This window comes from Triticum aestivum, chromosome 7B, assembly GCF_018294505.1.
Source record: "Triticum aestivum cultivar Chinese Spring chromosome 7B, IWGSC CS RefSeq v2.1, whole genome shotgun sequence".
Lineage (NCBI taxonomy): Eukaryota > Viridiplantae > Streptophyta > Magnoliopsida > Poales > Poaceae > Triticum > Triticum aestivum.
Window position 1 is genome coordinate 378694195 of NC_057813.1, and position 7011 is coordinate 378701205.

The following is a 7011-nucleotide window of genomic DNA, read 5'->3' on the forward strand; positions in this document are numbered from 1 at the left end:
GTACGACTACATCAACCGCGTTGTCATGACGCTTCCGCTTTCGGTCTACGAGGGTACGTGGACAATACTCTCCCCTCTCATTGCTATGCATCACCATGATCTTGCGTGTGCGTAGGAAAATTTTGAAATTACTACGTTCCCCAACAGTGGCATCCGAACCAGGTTTTATGCGTAGATGTTATATGCACGGGTAGAACACAAGTGAGTTGTGTGCGATACAAGTCATACTGGTTACCAGCATGTCATACTTTGGTTCAGCGGTATTGTTGGATGAAGCGGCCCGGACCGACATTACGCGTACGCTTACGCGAGACTGGTTTTACCGCTGTGCTTTGCACACAGGTGACTAGCGGGTGTCATTTTCTCCAACTTTAGTTGAACCGAGTGTGGCTAAGCCCGGTCCTTGCGAAGGTTAAAACAACACTAACTTGACGAAATATCGTTGTGGTTTTGATGTGTAGGTAAGAACGGTTCTTGCTCAGCCCGTAGCAGCCATGTAAAACTTGCAACAACAAAGTAGAGGACGTCTAATTTGTTTTTGCAGGGCTTGTTATGATGTGATATGGTCAAGACGTGATGAGATATAAATTGTTGTATGAGATCATGTTTTTGTTGAAGTTATCGGCAACTGGCAGAAGCCTTGTGGTTGTCTTTTTATTGCATAAGATGCAAGCACCAAATAATTGCTTTACTTTATCGCTATGCGATAGCAATAGTTGCAAGAGCAATAGCTGGCGAGACGACCATGTGACGACACATTGATATAGATCAAGATGATGGAGATCATGGTGTCGTGCCGGTGACAATAGAGATCATGACAGTACTTTGGAGATGGAGATCAAAGGCGCAAGATGATCATGCCCATATCATGTCACATATTTTGATTACATATGATGTTTATCTTTTATACATCTTATTTTGCTTAGTTTGTCGGTAGCATTTTAAGATGATCTCTCACTAATTATCAAGAAGTGTTCTCCCTGAGTATGCACCGTTGTAAAAGTTCTTTGTGCTGAGACACCACGTGATTATCGGGTGTGATAGGCTCTACGTTCAAATACAACGGGTGCAAAACAGTTGCACACGCGGAATACTCAGGTTAAACTTGACAAGCCTAGCATATACAGATATGGCCTCGGAACACGGAGACCGAAAGGTCGAACGTGAATCATATAGTAGATATGATCAACATAGTGATGTTCACCATTGAAACTACTCCATCTCACGTGATGATCGGACATGGTTTAGTTGTTTTGGATCACGTGATCACTTAGATGACTAGAGAGATGTCTATCTAAGTGGGAGTTCTTAAGTAATATGATTAATTGAACATATTTATCATGAACTTAGTCCTGGTAGTTTTTTGCAAATTATGTTGTAGATCAATAGCTCGCGTTGTTGCTTTCATATGTTTATTTTGGTATGTTCCTAGAGAAAATTGTGTTGAAAGATGTTAGTAGCAATGATACGGATTGGATCCGTGATCTGAGGTTTATCCTCATTGCTGCACAGAAGAATTATGTCCTTAATGCACCGCTAGGTGGCAGACCTATTGCAGGAGCAGATGCAGACGTTATGAACGTTTGCCTAGCTCAATATGATGACTACTTGATAGTTTAGTGCATCATGCTTAACGGCTTAGAATCGGGACTTCAAAGACGTTTTGAACGTCATGGACCATATGAGATGTTCCAGGAATTGAAGTTAATATTTCAAGCAAATACCTGAGTTGAGAGATATGAAGTCTCCAACAAGTTCTATAGCTAAAAGATGGACGAGAATCGCTCAACTAGTGAGCATGTGCTCAGATTGTCTGGGTACTTCAATCGCTTGAATCAAGTGGGAGTTAATCTTCCAGATAAGATAGTGATTGACGGAATTCTCTAGTCACTATCACTAAGTTACTAGAACTTCGTGATGAACTATAGTATGCAAGGGATGACGAAAACGATTCCCGAGCTCTTCGTGATGTTGAAATCGACGAAGGTAGAAATCAAGAAAGAGCATCAAGTGTTGATGATTGACAAGACCACTAGTTTGAAGAAAAGGGCAAAGGGAAAGAAAGGGAAACTTCAAGTAGAATGGAAAACAAGTTGTCACTCCCGTGAAGAAGACCAAAGTTGGACCAAAGCCTGAAACTGAGTGCTTACACTGCAAAGGAAATGGTCACTGGAAGCAAAAATGCCCTGAATATTTGGTGGATAAGAAGGATGGCAAAGTGAACAAGGGTATATTTGATATGCAGGTTATTGATGTGTGCCTTACTAGTGTTTATAGTAGCCCCTGAGTATTTGATACTTGTTCGGTTGCTAAGATTAGTAACTCGAAACAGGAGTTACAGAATAAACAGAGACTAGTTGAAGGGGAAGTGACGATGAGTGTTGGAAGTAGTTCCAAGATTGATATGATCACCATCGCACACTCCCTATACTTTCGGGATTAGTGTTAAACCTAAATAAATGTTATTTGGCGTTTGCGTTGAGCATGGATATGATTTGATCATGTTTATTGCAATATGGTTATTCATTTAAAGTCAGAGAATAATTGTTGTTCTGTTTACATGAATAAAACCTTCAAATGGTCATACACCCAATAAAATAGTTTGTTGGATCTCGATCGTAGTGATACACATATTCATAATATTGATGCCAAAAGATGCAAAGATAATAATGATAGTGCAACTTATTTGTGGCACTGTCGTTTGGGTCATATCGGTGTAAAGCGCATGAAGAAACTCCATAAAGATGGATTTTCAGAATCACTTGGTTATGAATCATTTGATGCTTGCAAACCGTGCCTTTTGGGCAAGATGACTAAAACTCCGTTCTCCGGAACAATGGAACAAGCTACTGACTTGTTGGAAATAATACATACCGATGTATGCGGTCCAATGAGTGTTGATGCTCGTGGCGAGTACCGTTATTTTCTGACCTTCGCAAATGATTTGAGAAGATATGAGTATATCTGGTTAATGAAACACAAGTCTGAAACATTTGAAAAGTTCAAAGAATTTCAGAGTGAAGTGGAGAATCATCGGAACAAGAAAATAAAGTTTCTATGATCTGATCATGGAGGAGAATATTTGAGTTACAAGTTTGGCCTTCATATAAAACAATGTGGAATAGTTTCATAGTTCACGCCACCTGGAACACCACAACGTTATGGTGTGTCCGAACGTCGTAACTGCACTTTATTGGATATTGTGCGATCTACGATGTTTCTTATTGGTTTACCACTATCGTTTTGGGGTTATGCATTAGAGACAACTGCATTCACTTTAAATAGGGCACCATCGAAATCCGTTGAGACGACGCCTTATGAACTATGGTTTGGCAAGAAACCAAAGTTGTCGTTTCTTAAAGTTTGGGGCTGCGATGCTTATGTGAAAAAGTTTCAACCTGATAAGCTCGAACCCAAATTGGAGAAGTGCGTCTTCATAGAATACCCAAAGGAAAATGTTGGGTACACCTTCTAATCACAGATCCAAAGGCAAAATATTCATTGCTAAGAATGGATCCTTTCTAGAGAAGGAATTTCTATCGAAAGAAGTGAGTGGGAGGAAAGTAGAGCTTGATAAGGTAATTGTACCTTCTCCCGAATTGGAAAGTAGTTTATCACAGAAATCAGTTCTAGTGATTCCTACACCAATTAGTGAGGAAGCTAATGATGATGATCATGAAGCTTTAGATCAAGTTACTACCGAACTTTGTAGATCTTCCAGATTAAGATCCGCACCAGAGTGGTATGGTAATCCTATTCTGGAAGTCATGTTACTAGACCATGATGAACCTACGAACTATGAGGAAGCGATGATGAGCCCAGATTTCGTGAAATGGCTTGAAGGCCATGAAATCTGAGATGGGATCCATGTATGAGAACAAAGTGAGGACTTTGATTGACTTGCCCGATGATCGGCAAGCCATAGAAAATAAATGGATCTTCAAGAGGAAGACGGGCGTTGATAGTAGTGTTACTATCTACAAAGCTCGAATTGTCGAAAAAAGTTTTTGACAAGTTCAAGGTGTTGAACACGATGAGATTTTCTCACTCGTATCGATGCTTAAGTCTGTCCGAATCATGTTAGCAATTGCCACATTTTATGAAATCTGGCAAATGGATATCAAAATTGCGTTCCTTAATGGATTTCTTAAAGAAGAGTTGTATATGATGCAACCAGAAGGTTTTGACAATCCTAAAGGTGCTAACAAAATGTGCAAGCTCCAGCGATCCATCTATGGACTGGTGCAAGCATCTCGGAGTTGGAATATACGCTTTGATAAGTTGATCAAAGCATATAGTTTTATACGGACTTACAGTGAAGCCTGTATTTACAATAAAGTGAGTGGGAGCACTACATCCTTTCTAATAAGTATATGTAAGTGACATATTGTTGATCAGAAATGATGTAGAATCTTTCTGGAAAGCATAAAGAAGTGTTTGAAAGGAGTTCTTTAAAAGAAAGACCTCAGTAAAGCTACTTACATATTGAGCATCAAGATCTATTGAGATAGATCAAGACGCTTGATAAGATTTTCAATGAGTACATACCTTGACAAGATTTTGAAGTAGTTCAAAATGGAATAGTCAAAGAAAGAGTTCTTGCCTGTGTTGCAAAGGTGTGAAACTGAGTAAGACTCAAATCCCGACCACGGGAGAAAATAGAAAAGAGAATGAAAGTCATTCCCCATGCCTCAGTCATAGGTTCTATAAAGTATGATATGCAATGCACCAGACCTATTGTATACCTTGCTCTGAATTTGGCAAGGGAGTACAATAGTGATCTAGGAGTAGATCACTGGACATTGGTCAAGAATATCCTTAGTGAGGACTAACGAAATATTTCTCGATTATGGAGGTGATAAAAGAGCCCGTCGTAAAGAGTTACATCGGTGCAAGCTTTTACACCGATCCAGATGACTCTAAGTCTCAATCTGGATACATATTGAAAGTGGGAGCAATTAGCTAGAGTAGCTCCGTGCAGAACATTGTAGACATAGAATATTTGCAAAATACATACGGCTCTAAATATGACAGACCCGTTGACTAAGCCTCTCTCACGAGCAAAACATGATCACACCTTAGTACTCTTTTGGGTGTTAATCACATAGCGATGTGAACTAGATTATTGACTCTAGTAAACCCTCTGGGTGTTGGTCACATGACGATGTGAACTATGGGTATTAATCATATACAGATATGAATATTGGTGTTAAATCACATGGCGATGTGAACTAGATTATTGACTCTAGTGCAAGTGGGAGACTGAAGGAAATATGCCCTAGAGGCAATAATAAAGTTATTATTTATTTCCTTATATCATGATAAATGTTTATTATTCATGCTAGATTTGTATTAACCGGAAACATAATACATGTGTGAATACATCGACAAACATAGTGTCACTAGTATGCCTCTACTTGACTAGCTCATTGAATCAAAGATGGTTAAGTTTCCTAGCCATAGACATGAGTTGTCATTTGATTAACGGGATCACACCATTAGGAGAATGATGTGATTGACTTGACCCATTCCGTTAGCTTAGCACTTGATCGTTTAGTATGTTGCTATTGCTTTCTTTATGACTTATACATGTTCCTACAACTATGAGATTATGCAACTCTCGTTTACCGGAGGAACACTTTGTGTGCTACCAAACGTCACAACGTAACTTGGTGATTATAAAGGAGCTCTACAGGTTTCTCCGAAGGTACATGTGGAGTTGGCGTATTTCGAGATTAGGATTTGTCACTCCGATTGTCGGAGAGGTGTCTCTGGGCCCTCTCGGTAGTGCACATCACTATAAGCCTTGCAAGCAATGTAGCTAATGAGTTAGTTACGGAATGATGCATTACATAATGAGTAAAGAGACTTGCCGGTAACGATGACAGTTATATTATGAGTTTATGAGTTTTGATGTACCGAAGGAGTTCCTAGTCCCGGATGAGATCGGGGACATGACGAGGAGTCTCGAAATGGTCGAGACATAAAGATCGATATATTGAACGACTATATTCGGACTTCGGAAAGGTTCCGAGTGATTCGGGTATTTTCGGGGGTACCGAGGAGTTACGGGAATACGAGGAAGAAGCAATGGGCCTCATGGGCCAAGTGGTGGAAGAGAGGAGGCAGGGCGCGCGGCCCCCCTAGCCCAAACCGAATTGGACTAGGGGGCCGTCCCCCCTTTCCTCCTTTTCCTTCCCCTCTTTCCTTCACCTTCTCTTCCTTTCCTTCCCCCTTCTCCTAGTCCAACAAGGAAGGAGGGAGTCCTACTCCCGGTGGGAGTAGGACTCCTCATGGCGCGCCCCTTCTAGGGTCGGCCTCCTTCTCCCTTGCTCCTTTATATACGGGGGCAAGGGGGCACCTCTAAACACACAAGTTGATCTTCGTGATCGTTCCTTAGCCGTGTGTGGTGCCCCCCTCCACCATATTCCACCTCGGTCATATCGTTGCGGTGCTTAAGCGAAGCCCTGCGTCGGTAGAACATCATCATCGTCACCACGCCATCGTGCTGACGGAACTCATCCCCGACACCCTGCTGGATCGGAGTCCGGGGATCGTCATCGAGCTAAATGTGTGCAGAACTCGGAGGTGCCGTACGTTTGATACTTAGATTGGTCGCATCGTGAAGACATACGACTACATCAACCGCGTTGTCATAACGCTTCCGCTTTCGGTCTACGAGGGTACGTGGACAATACTCTCCCCTCTCGTTGCTATGCATCACCATGATCTTGCATGTGCGTAGGAAAATTTTGAAATTACTACATTCCCCAACAACTATTCAACCAGCCCTCTCCACGGGGTCCTATTCATCACCCCTCCATGGGCTACTGTTCATCCAACCCTCCACCGGCTACCGTTCAACCAGCCCTCCACAAGGTCCTGTTCATCCAGCCCTCCATGGGGTCTTGTTCATCCACCCCCAACCGGCTTGATCGGGCTCCTGTTCATCCAGCGGCAACGGCCTCTACTACCACGGGGTCCTATTCATCCAACCGCCCACCAGGAACT